The 16,498-nt window shown below is 44.5% G+C and overlaps 1 protein-coding gene across 3 annotated transcripts in view; it reads right to left on the bottom strand.

Moving 5' to 3' along the window:
• Window positions 1–16,498, bottom strand: part of Tenm4 (teneurin transmembrane protein 4) — a 725,631-nt gene that overhangs the window by 406,354 nt on the left and 302,779 nt on the right. Inside the window, exon 4 of one of the 3 annotated variants that reach the window (XM_028770606.1) lies at window positions 7,959–8,057. The exons of the other annotated variants lie outside the window; for them this stretch is intronic. The gene's annotated coding sequence lies outside the window, so the exon portion shown is untranslated. The remainder of the gene's footprint in view (window positions 1–7,958; window positions 8,058–16,498) is intronic. 3 annotated transcript variants of the gene reach the window in all.

Raw genomic sequence — 16,498 nt, forward strand, 5'->3', positions numbered from 1 at the left:
TTCTTTGGAAGAAAATTCCTGACATTTGTGAAGGTGACGTTTGTGAAAGAAGACTCAGCCTGTGTGGACAGGATTGGGGACTCCGTGCTCCAGGTCATGGAGGACTTCACTGTGTAGGGCAGCAGGCTCATCCCTGGTGTCGCACAGATGTGGCACTTTCTAATGAGCAACATGCTCTTACACTGCCAGGAAACCTCAGGAATGAGGGGCTTGCTCTTATGACCGAGTGGTGCCAATTAAACCCCAGTGGTCTATCTTTGGCACTTGCAGCTACGTGGGCTCAAAGGCTGTCTGAGGAGCTGCTGGGTTGGAACACAGACCCCTGGGAGGTGGGAGGTGGCCATGCAGAGTCAAGTATGGCCACTCTCATAGACTCTGGATCTGTTGGAGACTGTTGGTGTGTCCAGCATGACTAAGTTTTTGAGCTAACTGGGATCAATCATCTTCTGCATCTACAAATGAGGGCAGCACCTTGGTTGTTATGGCTGAACATATGTCAGGCACTTGGTATAGTTTTGTTGATATATATATATATATATATATATATATATATATATATATATAGATAGATAGAGAGAGGCTATAAGAATAGATTGAAGTTGTCTAAATCTTTTATTAAAGGAGAACCAATTTTTTTTTTATGTTAGGAGAGATAAAGTGTGGGTTGCTTGCTGGGCTGAGAGGTTGGGCTTCAATATTTTACCTATTTTAAGTGGGTCTATGATTTCCTCTAGGGAATTGTTTGACTAGGTGATCTCTAACACCCTTTGTTAAATAATTAAGAAAAATATAGGAAATGATAAAGGGGAGAAGGCAGGAAGGAGGAAGCAAAGGAGAGAGGAAGGTAGAGGGTGGGGGTGGGGTTAGGAGGTGGGGTGGGTGAGTTACACTCTTGCAGTGTTCACTGGGAGGAGATTCCCATTGCTGAGTATGCTAGAGGATGAGTTTATAGTCCTACCCTCATGAGTTTATAGTCCAGGTACAAAATCAGAGGCGGAACATGGAAGTGAGAGATTTGATGGTGACTGGAAAAAGGATGTGTGCCCCAGAGTGCAACAAAGAAGCAGCTCTGATTTAGTTCAGTGATTCGGGAGGTTAGGTTAGAAGACAAGGAAGACAGCTGCTTGGATTTTCCTGGTGACATTACACAGAGAGATGATGGGATGCATGACACACTGTGGATGGCATCACAGCCCTCTGATTAATAGTGTATGGGATCTTGCTGTCAAGGAGATCTCTACAGCTCTGCCTGTGTACTGTGCGTGAGGCAGGAGGTGTGAAGAAAAACAAGACGTCCTATCCTCATAGGTCAGATTCAGCATGGCCATCCTGGGCCTTTGATTCACTGTTTACATCACAATCCACCTTCCCGGGGACATAGGGGCATGAAGGGCTGTTTCCTCCGAGGCCTTGTGAGAAGTACTAAGGGCAGGAGGGCTTTGAGAGAGCTACAGTCATCTACAGACAGAAGCTTGTCTGGGAAGCCAACGGCTGCTTGCAGAAAATTAATAATAGATGCATTGGAGTCTCTGGGACCAAGCTCCTCAGCAGCCACTCCACCTCTGAAAACCAGGAGTGGAGCCTGACCTGGAACAGCCCTGCCTATTGTAAAGGAAGAAAGAACACCCAGCTGTTCTTGAAGCTGATGAGAAAAGTGGATTTACAGGATGTTTACTCCAAATAGGGGATTCTTCAGGTCACCAGGAATTGTTAGAAAGGACACCCAGGAAGGGTTTCTTTCACCTACAGTGTTTGCTTCATGCTAGAGCCTTCTAGGAAACAGATGAGCATACTTCATCCTGGAGGCTACTGAGCTGGCCACTGCCTTTGCACGTGTGGTAACCGGACAACTTGTCTAAGGAACTAGAAAGGAGAAACAGCACCGAATTCACACCCAGGTAGTCTGGTTCCAGTGTGCATGTTTTTATACCAGTTCCTTTATCATTTGTTAGACTCAGAGTCATCTGATGTAGCCCGTGCTGGCATTAAAATTACAGACCCACTGCCTTAGCCTCTGGAAGGCCAGAATTCCAGGCATATATCACCAGGCCTGGATTTTTCTGCCTCTTGCCTTTTCCCAAGTAGCTGGGATACAGGAGGCAGGTTAGGAAATAAGGGGAGAGGCCCTACATTGGGGCCTGGAAGTAACTCTACAATGCCAATGCCTCTGCTGAGAACTTTTAAGTTCTTCTCAGCAGGGCAACACACTAGCCACCACTTTATTGACAATTATGAGTAATCAAGGCAGGCTGAACCTTATATAATATCCATATTTCCCTTCTCAGAGAAACCCTGTTCTGTTTTTTAAGAAGCCTTCAGGCCTTTTTAAGGTTGGACTTTTCTGTCTGAGGAACAGGAGGAATTTGCATGACATGATGAAGTATGGAGATTTTAGGACACTTTTAGGATATTAGGAGATCTTATCCCCAAACCATTAACATCCACACTGTAGATTCTCAGAATCTCTAGCATGCTAGTAGTGTTCATACCTCCCCAAATGGATTCAGTGCATGGTGCATCTCAGATCATTCAACACTTTGTACAAGCCCTCATGTATGTACACACACACACACACACACACACACACAAAGAGACACAGAAACACACACAGACACACACACAGACACGCACAGATGCACACACAGACACACACACACACACACACACACACAGACATACACACTAAAGACTATACTGCAGGACTGATGTATCCTAGAAACAGTTTAGGATATTTGTTCTAGAATATTAATGACATCAAATTGTGTCTGTTTTTGAGTCTTGAGTCCCTGGCAGGGCTGTGATGCTGGGGAATCTCTTACTCATCTCTCTACCTCTGGCTTTCGGCCACACCAACACCAGCACAAGTCTTCAAGGATGGCCTAAGCCAGTGATTGCTGTAGAATGTAATTTCAGAACTGTACCAACATTCCTAGCATCTGCCTGCATCTCTTTATCCTGTCTCCTAGGTGACAGGTGTTTTCTGCCTTACAGATCTCTGGTGAGGTTTTCCTCATCATCCAGGAAGGTTCCATCAGCACGTGGCTCTGCCCACTTTCTTTCCCCTGCCTCTTCTCCCTGCATGGGACTGCAGGCAGTTTCCTAATACAACAATGGTGATTCTCCAGCAACCTTGTACAGGAACATTCCTTATCCTTGGGTTTTAGCTTCAGCTCGATATCTCTGAAACCCTCTCTGGCCCCCTTGATAGCAGCCTGAGAATGCTAAACTGTACCTTACCCTTACATTTGTGCAGGTGGACACATGCCTGGAGTAGAGAGAACTCAGGTAGCTTGTACTATGGGATGCTGGTTAGCAGGGTTGGCAAGTAGCTAATGAACCCTTCTTGGGAGGGTTCCAGACCCTTTGCACAAACCTGTCCTCAACTAGAAAGCCCAAATGGTTGCCCAAGCTCATAGTAGAAGGCTCTGTTGCCCAAAATTCTTCAACAGAACCACAAACCAGTTGGAAGTGTGCTTTATTGGATCTCAGTTACTCTGTTTGTTTTCTTCCGTTTTCCAGCTTCTACAGCCCACTGCATGGCTTCGGCACCGAGGCTATTCTATGCAAATGGGAAAGTAACTGGGTGCAGTGGTGAATAGACTCAGACAAGGAGGCAGGAAGGAGGTGGGAGAGATTCTGGGAAGCCGAAGCCAGGCTGGGATGAAAAAAAATTGCCCCCTCAAACTCCCACCACCATCTTGAACTGCCTCCCTTGAAAAAAGTGTCAGACTGAACAGCCCACCCATCTGGCCTCACCATGCCACCCAGGTCTGTCTGGTGAAAACTGGCTACACACTCCCCATTCTCAGAGACAGGAAACCTAGAGCCTGTCAGCTAGCTCTGTGTTATGCTAGCTCTGCTCTTAATTCTTCTTTGGGTATCAAGTTCTTCACCTAAAAATGGAAGCTTACATTAATTACGCTAATGGCTCTCACTCCTGGCCTGTGACTCACAGTAAGAAATACATCTGACACCTGAACCCTACAGAAACACATCCGGTGAGGCACCAGTCTTCCCTGTTACTGAACAATGCCAACCTTTATAACACACCATGTTTCCTCCATTATTGTCACCTGCATGCTTTTATTAAAGTGTGACATGTGTACAGTGGAGGGAACCCATCAGAACTCAGCAGCTTGATGCAGTTTCAAAAACTGAAAACAGCTATGGGAGACAGGTCCAGTGATACAGGCACAGCATCCCAGCTTCCCAGCTCCTCAGGAGGCTGAGATAGGAGTCAGTTTCTCTCTCCTCCTCTGTCTCCCTCCCTCTCTCTCCCTGTATCCACCTTCCTTCTCCCTCCCCAATCTGTCTCATGTACACACACACACACACACACACACACACACACACACACACACACACACAGTGGGCCACTGAGGAGGTATGAGGTATAAGGACCTTAGTTTAATCCTTAGTACCAAAGGAAAAGAAAAGAAAGGAAAAGAAAAGAAAAGAACATAAAAGAAAAGAAAAGAAAAGAAAAGAAAAGAAAAGAAAAGAAAAGAAAAGAAAAGAAAAGAAAGCTACCAGTAAGCAGCCCTCAGATCAAAGGGCAGAACAACAGTAGTACTTTGGAAGCCTTTCCCATTCTCTCCCCAACCCCAGCTCCTCCCCTACGGGTAATCACTCCCCAGACATCTAAGGCATTTGTTTTTGCCTACTTTTGTGCTTTATAAAAGGGAGTTATAAAGCTCTGTGCCTGGCTTCTGCCTTTCAGTTTCATGTTTGTGAGGATCATAGTCCAGCCCCACTGTGGGAAGAGACTGCATTTGTCCATTCGAGGCTGGGTGTGGCATGTGTTTGGTGCACCTGTGTGCATCTTGTGATTTTTGTATTATATGCACCCATATGAACACTTCACGGGTATACTCTACAGAGTGGAGACGCTTGCATGCCTATGTTCTCAATAGTTGGTAGTGCTGAACAGTGTCCCAAAGTCAGCATGCTACTTCAATCCAACCAGTATTTCAGTGACTTTACATGGCCATAGACACTGGGCAAAATCCATCTTTTCCATTCAAGCCTTCCTAATGGAACTGTGGTAGTGGTGGCATTTATTTCAGGATGGTTCCCATGTATCATTTTCTCAAGAATGGTGATGTTTCCATGGCTTTTTTTCTCCCTTCTTTTTGGAAGCATCTAAGTCTTTTGCCCAGTTTTTTATGAGCTGTTTGTCTTTTTGTTATTGATTTTTATGAAGAGCTGATTCCCTCCTACTGCATATATATCGAGCAAGTAATCTTTGTTGAAGTGTCAAGCATGGTGGGGTAAGCTTGTAATCCCAGTGTTTGGGAGGGCAAGCTAAGACAGGAGAACCACAATTTCCAGGCTAGCCTGTACATAAAGGAGAATCAACAAAACAATCAAATAAGTAAACCTTCTCTATAGGTTAATGGGTCACTGTAATTAATTTTAATAAATGATGACCTTAAATCATCAAGTTAATTTCATAACTTGAAATGGATCACCACCCACAATTTGGAAATGGCTTCAAATTGGTTGTGTGGCTTCCATGGGTCTGGAGCTCCCCTAAAGGCCCCACTGGCTCTATAGCAGTCAGAATGTTTCCGTGTCTGCAGCCAGTAACTGTCTGGAGAGCAAAGGCCAGGATATTAGTTTTATTTAGTTAAAAACCAACTAACAAATCTATTTTCTATCTTAAATGACAACAACATCCAATTCTCCTGAGATTCTAAGTCTGCCAGCCCCTTTCAGACTAAGGGGAAGGACTTTGGGAATGAACAAGTTGTGGAATACCTTGGTAGAGATAGACGATATGTTTTCCTGATATGATTCTTCACCCAGAGATGTGACAAGCCTTCCAATAGTGCCAAGGATACAAGATACTCCCAGAGGTCCTTTATATCCTACAGGTAAGAACAACTCTCCCTTAGCTCTGCCAACAGTGGCCACTAGATGTAGGCTTCCCCATGGCTGAGGTTCTTAAGGGTCATTCCACTCAGCCTCTCCCCTCCCCCAACTCTTCAGAGCAGCTTTCTCCATAGTCTCAAAGCTTCAGGAAGCAGGGGGAGTGTCACTTCTATCAAATAGGGTGTCCTATTTAACCCAAGATAATGGAGCTAGTCAGCTGACAGAACTGGCTAGAGAGCCAGACTGACTGACTTCAGCCTGGGTTATTCTTCTTGGTGAGAACCAGACATTGTGTGGAGATTGGTCATGCTAAAAGGACTGGAGGTTCGAATACAAACATAAAACCCCCTGTGCACACACACAGATGCATATGCATATCCACCTGTACACGAGGCATGTACATAAGTGTATACACACTGCTGGTTTTTCTCTCAAAAAAATCTATGGTCTGCACTCAAATGGTATATTCATGCACTGAGCCAAATTTTATCTTGTGCTGCTTTGAAAATGTTTAAGAGTCTCTAATGCATGTATAATTCAAAAGTACAAAGTGTGGGGCATTTATTTTACAGTTTACAACTCTCCTTGCCATTCACTAGCTCATCTGATGTTCCCAATAGCCTTCTAAACATACATAAATACATAATGCTTTACATGGTCCCTGACCTGTTAGTCTGGGACTCTCATTCCAGGGACATGAGTTCTTGCTGTCCAGGACTAGAGCTGTGACCCTGGCTATGGGGTAGAAGAGTTTGTACAGCTCTGGAATCTATCTTCATTTTTCCTTTTCAACTGCTTGTTTCCATAGCAATCAATCTATCCTTATGAAATTCTGAGTTTTAACTTCATGGCCTTTCTTGGCTTGGAGTTGTTTGTATGAGAATTTATCAGGTATGAACATTTCTCTTTTATGCCTTTTAAACGTGCTGTATCTTCGTCTTCTTTCTTTTTTTTTTAAATTAGAGTCACCTCTACCTTTTGTCCTCTCTTAGCCAAAGGTAAGTAATTCCGTCACCAGTTAATGAACTCTAGGACTCATACTGATTGTGTATCTCCTAGGGACCAGGTATTAAGTTCCGCGTGACCATTACCCCAACACAGACTCTCTCTGACAGGCATGCATTAGCGTCTTCATCTCACAAATGAAGAGATAGAAGTTTGGAGATGAGAAGCAACAGTGTATAGCCATATACAAAGTCAGCAAGCCTTAAAAGCTGGATTGGACTCAGGTCTTACTGAATGGCCAATCCTGACTCCTTCTACTGCCTGAGACTGCCAGAAGTAGCATCTTGCTTACTTACTATGAGTTAGCTAAACCATGTGGCTGGAGGGAGCAGCAGCAGTGTCATCTCACTCCCTTCTCCATTTCTCTAAGATCAGAATAATACAGCAGCCTTCCTGCCAGCTCAGCATGAACAAAACTGCAATGAAGACTCAGGCTTGCCTCTGCACCATCCCTCCCACTGACAGTGGCCTGCAGTTTGTGTTCTAGGCTGGCTCGATTTGTAAGGTGACATTTGCTGGGTTGGAAAGAAGAGATGAGTAGGACTTGTCCTAGAAATGAAACTATAGTGGAATTATTGGAGGAACAAGGGATTTAAAAAATGGTCTGAGGAGGGGTGGGAATGGGGTTGTGTTCTTGCTGTATAACCATGGCTAGAACTGTCTAGCAGGGAAGGTATGGCAGGATGGGAGGAAGAAGGGTGGATTTCAAATCAAGAGAGTCTAGAGAATGCTCTAAAAGGCTTGAATATGGACAGACCCCAGGTTCCCCGGTAGTTCCTGGAGCTCCAGGTCCAGCCCAGACATCCATAGGAATCTCTACTCTGACAGTGAAAAAGACTCCACACTTCTAACACCCTTTCATCTCTGAAAGCCGATAAGCCTGTGAAATATATGCAAATCATTACAGCAATAAACCCATGCTCCCTGCTCATTGTTCTTGGGGAGGAGGAAACCTTTATTATAAAATAAATGGAGATGAAGTTATCTGTTAGCGCATATTTAAAAGGCAGGGTGAGGGGAGCACCTGTAACATTAACTTAAGTCATGAATACTCTGAAGTGGAAAAAAAATTGACTCACTTTTTAAAAAAAATCTTCTTAAAAGGGTCTAAGAATAGTCCTTCAAATAATCCTTGAAGTACGCAATTTTAATTTGGACACATGGTAATTTCAGTCTACCTGTTGGAAGAGACAAGAAAGAAATCAGTCACTATTGATGAGGATTGCTCTTCTAACAAGTGTCAGAGAAGATTCTGGAAGCTTAGGGCTGGTGCAGGAGCGAGTGGGTGGGGCCGAGTTTTGGGAGGGGCGGAGCCACAGCATTACAGTAGCCCTAAGCTGAGGCTAGGTTTCACAATGAAGGTAGTAGGACTTGGTTTGAGCAAGGGCTCAATCAATCTGTATGGAAGGAATGAAGAAGGGTGGATGGATGAGAATTATCATCGAACTTTGATACAGAGAGCTGCTCTGTAGGCTTAACTCTTCAACTCTGTGGGAGAAATAAAATTTCTCAGCGCTGAGCATAGTATGAGAAACGGAACCAAAGCCATGTTTGTGGTGTACTAACATGAATGAGGGATGCTGGGCCAGCTGTACCTGTGATCAGAGTTCTGGCTCTGCAGCTGAAATCAGCTCTAAGCTGACTGATGTATGAATACTGTCGTGCTTAAATTGGATACATAGGCCATTCATTAATTTTTAGCCCTTTTCTTTTTCTAACATAAGCACTGAAGACCATAAATTTCCCTTTAAGTGTTGTCTTGGCTGTATTCCACAACTTTTGATATTTAATATTTCCTTGATAGTTCATTTGTAACTATTTTGTAATTTCTATTGTCATTTCTTTTTGACCCATGAGTGAGTTAGCAGTGTGTTTGTAAAATCTCTCAATACAGTTTTAAAAGATACAAAATAGAAAATGTCTCATCTTCCTGTTATTGACTTTTAGCTTAATTGCATTGTGGTGAGAAAATGTGGTCTGTAAAATTCTGATTCCTTGAAATTTATTGGGAAATGTTTTATGGACTAAGATGTAGTCAACTTTTGTAAATGTTGTGTGTGCACTTAGAATATTAATGCGGTTTCTGAGGCGATCTCTGGCCAGTTTCTTTTTTGCTTCCTGCCTTCCTTTCCCTCTCCTCTGTCCTCTGTCTCTCTCTCTCTGTCTCTCTCTCTGTCTCTCTCTGTCTCTCTCTCTGTCTCTCTCTGTCTCTCTCTCTGTCTCTCTCTGTCTCTCTGTCTCTGTCTCTGTCTCTCTCTCTCTCTCTCTCTCTCTCTCTCTCTCTCTGTCTCTCTCTCTCCCCCCTCCCCTCCTATCTTCACTCTTCTTTCTTGAGACAGGGCCTCATGTAGCCCAGGCTGGCTACAAACTCACTATGTAGTTGAAGATGACCGTTAACACCTAGTCCTCCTGCCCCACCTCCAGAGTGCTAAGTGGGGATTGAACTCTGAACTTTGTGTATGCTAGCCAAGCACTCTAGCCATAGCCCTGCTTAGGCCAATTTCTTTCAGCTCTCTCTATACTCTCGTTTCTTTGCTGGTGAAAGAGGTTGTGAGCAACCCACACAGCTCCAAATTACACTTAGCTCTGGTCACAAAAACCCAGACAAACAACAACAAACCACAAAACCACGGAGAGTAGAAGAGAAAGCTGCCCAGGTTGGGCTAGCTTTCACTTTTAATAAATAATATTAACGGCAGCACCTCATGCTCTCCAACCATTTGAAGTTTCTAAATAATGAGCACATTTGTCACTGGGTCTTAGCAAGTCTGTCTGTAACAGAAGCTGTTGTGTCACTCAGAAAGGTAGCAGGTAGGACATTGCAAAGGAAGACACTCCTGGTGTGTGTGCGTGCACCCACATGAGAGTGCACGTGCAGTTAGTCACTCTAGCCTGAGTACTGGAACCCAGATCCTCTACTCTTTCCTCTGTCACTCCTTGTCTGGCTCAGATACATCTTCTCCCTCACTGCCTGTGAGATCCACCCCGTGATCACCTGCAAAGCTGCCCTCCTTGCCCTGATCAGATACATCTTCTCAGATCTGCTCCGGTGATCGCCTGCAATGCCGCCCTCCTTTCTAACCTGCTTCATTCCAAGATTACATTCTGTCAAGATTTTAATATACAACCTCAGGAGGTAAATTCAAAGGCAATCTCCTTGGCAGATGTAATTCTGGAACAGGGCTGGGGTTAAGGAGTGGGTGGTGAGTGGAGCAGCACTGAGTTGACAGAGTTTCAGGACTCTTCCTCAGGCACACGCCCTTCCCGTGACCTTGTCCCCTCCCGTACTGCATGCTCTTTTCTTCTAGGAGCTTAGCTGAAAGAGCTGTCTGCATCTTCTACACCTACGCTTTCTTCAGGGATGACTGGTGGTGTGGCTCTCATTCGCTGAATGTTCTCATCAGGATCGTGATGATGGCACTGCAAAGGATGGATTCCTGGTGGCCTCTCTGACTCATCTGCAGCAGGAGCTGCCCGTCCTTCTGGAAACTGTCCTGTCTCAGCATTTATGCCACCAGCTTCCCCTGCCTTTGCTATCTTCTAAGAAGTCCTTATGGGGTTTGAATTTGAATTTCTATGATTTAATTAGAATCATTTCAAAAAGAACAGTGACCCTAAGCTACCATTTATTAAGTGCACACTAAGTTCATGCTGGTTAATGTGTTGAACATTATTTCATTTTTCTTCATTTGCACAATAACCAGCAGAGGTAGATGTTACTATTTATATTTTCCAGATGAGAGAATGGAAGGGTAGAAAAGTCTTATAAACTCCTAGGACCAGTCAGCTGAGACATGGGAGATTAGGCGTCAAACTCCTGTTTCATCTAATCCAGAGCATATGGACTCCACTGTGCTCCTCCCCCCTGCCAGCCTCCTAGTTCTTGGCCTCTGAGATTACCACCTCCCCACTATGTTATGCTGTCTTTCCTTCACTTTGTTCGGCCTCCCCCAGAAGGCCTCTGACCTGCAAAACAACTCATTGGTCCAGGCCCTGCTCATATGTCTTTCCTCAATGCTCTTGCCAAGCCTACTCAATGAAACTACTCCCACCCCTCATTGGGAAAATTCTACATACCAAGCTACCCATTGGTCCCCTAAGGGTTACACATACAGAGCAGCAGATTGCTTTTCAGAAGTCTAAATAAAAGCAGTCAAACAAAGAGATTGGTTCTCAATGTTTCTTTTCTCTTGGTTTGCTTTCTTTCTTTGATTGTTGTTGTTTTTAATTTAATTGTATTTATTTATTCTATGTGTATGGCTGTTTTGCCTGTATGTTATACTACCTGCATGTCTAGGATCCACGGATATTAGAAGAAGGTATTGGATCCTTTAGAACTGGAGTCACAGATGGTTCTGTGTTGCATGTAGGTGCTGAGGTTTGAACCACGGTCCTCTGGAAGAGCAATAAGTGATGATCCAACTTTTCAGCCACCCTAAAGACATTTTGTAAATGCTCACCCTTGGAAAGACTATACCAGGCTATTATTAGAATGGAAGGAATCTTACTAGAAGTCATGGTGCTTGGGTAAGAGAGAAGTTCTGCTCAGCACTTGTGCATGGACGACATTCGTATGATCTATCTAGCCAGAACGGTTGCCAAGGTTACTAAACCAGGTCTTGTCGATTTCCTTACCCAATCGCCACATTTTAGAATCCCATTTACACATCAAGCTACACTCAAATGCCTCCTCATTCTTGAGAGATTCACCTTCTCTTTCTCTAAGAGGTGTAAATGAACCCACTTTCACTCCAGATCATCTTTGCTAACTAAGTAACACTTGGCATTCCATCATCCTCCATGAATGTCACAGTTCAAGAGGAGCTTCAGCATTCTCATTGCAGCCTCTGGCTCAAAGGTGAAGTCAGTTCATTCCAGATCAATTCAGAACCAAACCTAGGGTTTGACACACAAGTGTCAGTGACTGAAACAAGGTGGCATTGACATCCAAAAATCACCAAATGCAGGTCTCACTAGATGAAAATAAAAATACCAGGTACTAAAGAAATACCAAATCCATCCAAAGAGATAAGGAGACCAAAAGGAGGTGGGTGTTTTCATTGGACATGAAATTTGTGCATAGTGGCTCATAAACATGTCAGTGAGGTGGTTTTTGACATGTTCCAGGTGAATGAAGCATTGGAAATCTATATTTGGACATACCCAGTTCCCACAGTCAAAAGATCAGAGTCAGAACTTAGAAGGTAGAAAGGACTTCAGGCAGAGACACTACAACCAGGGTTCAGCAGAGGGACCAGAAGGTCTGTGTCCATGCAGCCCTCTATCCACTCCCAGACCAGCAGATGAAGCCTCCAGGAAGCCAAGTGCTTTTGGTATCACTAAAAATAAACTCCCCAAACTTCATCTAGATATATTGCAGCTGCAATTTACAGCGTCTAGAATTTTACATGGTATAATTAGCAAATGGATTACAATGATTTATTTTTGGTTTCAAAGCTCAAATGAACACAACCTTCCAGTGGAATGGGAAAAGAAGAGGCTTGGAGCCAGCCACATTCCTCCAGCTCCCCTCCAAAGCCATAATTTCCATTCTGGCAGGCATCCATCTACTGATGTCCAGTGGACATGCCATGAGAGGGGACAGGAACTCTGGGTTCTGGTGTCCCTGAGAAGTATGATTTTGGTGATAAAGCCTCTAACAGGGTCTAAGTTTACTCTTCCAGTAACCAGGAAGGTGCCTAAAATCACTCTGTTTACATACAGGGAAACCTGTAGCATTCACTGTGGAAGAAAGAAGAGCCACAAGCCTTAAATTTATCTACAAGCATTAGCATTCACTAAGCCAAACACAGCAGAGACTAATCTCACAGAGGGATTCCCTCTACAAATACTAGATGCGTTTTCAGGATAGCTTCCCTCAGCTTGCCTTGGCACAGGGAGAAGCCTACAGGACTGGTTCTGAGAGTCTCAGTGGAACATGGTACTGAGAGAGGTTGGGCCATACAGCTAAAGGAAGACAGGCCTGGCCAGTCTGGAAGCAGAACTGTGTTTGGGTTTTCCTTCCTTACATATGCCAGGAATAACTTCTCCATGTACTTTTTATAAAATGGCCATAATGAGTAACTGTCTCAGAAGACTACTCTGGTGATAAAGGGAGAAGTATGTGAAAGAAGTTTTAATAAATGAATACTATAGATTTTTGTCAAGTAAATAAATTCAAAAATGGTTCCTTTTGTAAGCCTATGTGTACATGTTTGTACATGGGTAGTTGCACACGTGTGAGGTCCATGATCTGTTCTGTTCTCTATTTAACTTTTCAGAGAGGCTAGCCAGCAAGCTCCAGGGATCCTCTTGTCCCTGCCTCTGGAGCACCAGGATTATAGCCATACACCACCTCTTTTATGTAGATGGGGATCCAAACTCAGGTCCTCATGAACTGCAAGCATATTACTGACTGAGCAAACCCCCAGTATCCCAAAGTATCTCCTTCTCTTGAAGACTTTATTGGACCAAGGCCCTATGGAATGTCATAGGGCTAAGGACAGAACCAGAAAGCCTGGGACGTTTTCTCTAGTTTTCTGCATGGTGCCTGGGCAGACACAGGTCTTCCAGCTAAGCCATCTGTAGCTAAGAGAGGGGACTGGGTTTCATGTCAAGGCATTAACAGCTCATCTGCCACTCTAAGCACTCCCCACTTACACAAGTCAAATCTCATAAACCACTGACAACAGGAGGTGAAATGAAGGGACCAGGGATTATTACATGGACTAAGAATGTGCTTCTCACAGTGAGGAGAGGAAGACAGTATGTACCCAGCACCCACCTGCTGCCAGGCACAGGACTAATACTTTCACATTGCCCTCAGGTGCAAACTTGCTACTGCCACAGTGCTCCATCATCCACCCTGTGCATGTGCACCTAACGATCCTGGCTTCCATTGCCTCTCCTCACAGGTCTCCAGTGAGCTGAGAGAACTTCAGTGCCATGGTCTACAATCCGCAGACCTGCCTGAGTCTCCTGACAACTTTCACAGCCGACAGTGGTGGGCTTGAAGAACTTTGGAAGATGAGAAGAACTGGAAAGATTGAATTTTGTGTTCAAGATTGCTCTCCATTTGCCACTCACCCCACAGCTCCATTCGAGACACAAAGGCTGCCTTCTTCAGAGGCACTCACCCCTCTCTCCACACTCTCTCAGCCTCACTTAGACTGAGTGCTTGGGGAAACCTCACTGCTCACACATCGGAATGACCATCCTCTCACCTCTCTCCTTCAGAGCCCTGTAATCACATCCAGATCTCACTGGCTGGAAAATAGTTTTATCACTGAGGACTGCATCCAGGACCTCCTAGGCCATCGCTCTATCATGGTTCTCTCCAGACACTTTTGCTTTTTATTTTGAAATAAGGTCTTCTAACTTGACCAGGCTGGTCTTGAATTCACATTTTTGCCCAGCTTCCCATACTGGGAATTTTAAGCCCGTGTTGTCAGAAGGGTCTATCTATAGGAGATTCTATGATCATGGTGTACATCCTGACTTGAATGACAGTCCTCTGAGCAGACATAACCATGTCTGTCCTCTGGGAGCCAGGCATACAGTGACCTCATCAGCATCTGTTTTGTTGATGTCTCTATAGCAATACAAGCATCTAGTAGGTCCTAAATAAAATCTTATCAAAGACATTTCTATGTAAGTCAAGTCCTTTTTTTCCTGACGGTGGTTTGGCTTGACCCTCCCTCCTCTGGCCTGCCCTGCACTTGGTGCCTTTCCAGCCTTATTTACTCCTGTGACTTAAGTCAGTTATCCAAGTGGGTAGCTTGTCTTTCCTGCAGACCATAGCAGCTTAGAGAGGAAAGCAGAGGAGATCCACAAGAGGGAAGACCTGAGTCTGGATTCTTGGAAAGGGACACACAGCAAGCAGAGACCTCATAGCCTATTTCTGGAGCCAAGTTTCCAGCCTTGAGTTCTGGCTTCACGGGCATAAAAATGCCTTTCTTTTTCTTCCTTTCCTTTCTTTTCCCCCTTTGGCGTGAAATAAATGGTTAGCCATTAAGATGTAAAATGCAGCTGTCACAGTTCATAGAACAACAGACAGGTTAATATGGGTTTTTAAGAATGTCATTTCCTTGTATTAACCCCAGAGCAATGGCGACCTATCAAGATGCACTGCGGAGGCCTCCGGAAGCTGGCTGCATTTCTACGTTAATAATATTTGATGTTTAAATAACATTTGACGCTTGTTTCCAAGTAGAGTCAGATATGCTGCTGTTTTGCTTCTCCTTCCCCTCTCTTTCCTTCTTCTCTCCTGTTCTTCCTCCCCCTTCCTCATTCCTACCCTGAGTATATTGACTCTGGGTTTCTCCTATTCAAATGCATATGTGGGTTACATTGAAATTTTGTCCTTGTTTCTAGAACCTTCTGATCCCAGATTCCTCTCCTCTTTTCTATTCCTTACCTTTCTGCATCTCCCAGGCCACCCATCTCATCTGCTTGCCACTTGTCATAGAACTAATGTAACTTTGAGAATGTTTCAGGTCTCTCCCTGCAAGAGGTGAGGGTTTTTTTTTTCTTCTCATGATAGGTAAGAGCAGTCTAGCAGGTCATTTCCAGCAGAAGCGAAGAGCCACTGTGCTCAGGACTGCCTGGTGGTCATCCTTGCACTATGCAGGCCTGAGGGATGGATTGGCACTAACTCCACCTAGCTGGCAGTCTGAGGAAGTGACATTTGGGCCCATCCTGCCTATCACACTATTTTGATTCCAGGGCTAGTTGGTACCCTATGATCATCTCTGGAGCAACCCTATGTGTCAAAGGGCTATTTGAGGGATGCCCACTGGAATTTGGCTTCACTCTGGCTTTGTTGAGCTGGGCATAATGTATGTTTCATTAGAAGTCCTCGAGGGACAAACTGCAGGGTAAAATCTTGCATCATCAAAACTGTTTTCAGTTCCTTTAATGGGCAAGGTTCTTAGAACCCTAGTGCTCTGTGTACATGGTCTGCCTGCCTTCCTTCCTTCCTTCCTTCCTTCCTTCCTTCCTTCCTTCCTTCCTTCTTTCCTTTTCCTTTTCCTTTTTTTCCCCCTCCATCATATTACTGAGCACTTTCTCTTTGTCCCTGAAGACTTAAGCCCGCCTCACTCTCTGACTGGCTTGGGTCTATGGCTGATTCTTCCTACCCTGTGCTTCCTTGGAGATCGCTCTTGTCTTTGGGCAGTGGTCTACTGTTGTACCTGCCTCCAGCAGATGTCTGAGGGTGTACCTGCCTGACCAGCATACACATGCAAAGAAGAGTCAATACTTTACTTAATCCATGCATTGACTCTGCATTACTCTCAGAAGAATTTAAGAAAACACAAAGATCAAATACATCGCTGAGAAGTTTGGGAGTTCAGTGGAATGGAAGGCACATAAGCATTTTTAAAGCACATAAGAATTGGATAAGATCTGGACGAGGACTCTGAGGGAGAACCCTTCCCTCTGGTATACTTTGGGCCAAATATGATATGTAGGTACACTTAATGGATGTTTTCTGAGCACATGACATGGGTTGATGGGGTGGACTCAAAGGGCCTTACAGAGCACATATTTTAGCAAGGAATATTGGAGAGGGGGGATGGAGAGGGAGAGGGAGAGGGGGAGAGGGGGAGAGTGAGAGAGG

This window comes from Grammomys surdaster, unplaced genomic scaffold (assembly GCF_004785775.1).
Source record: "Grammomys surdaster isolate TR1022 unplaced genomic scaffold, NIH_TR_1.0 203, whole genome shotgun sequence".
In the NCBI taxonomy this organism is placed as follows: Eukaryota; Metazoa; Chordata; class Mammalia; order Rodentia; family Muridae; genus Grammomys; species Grammomys surdaster.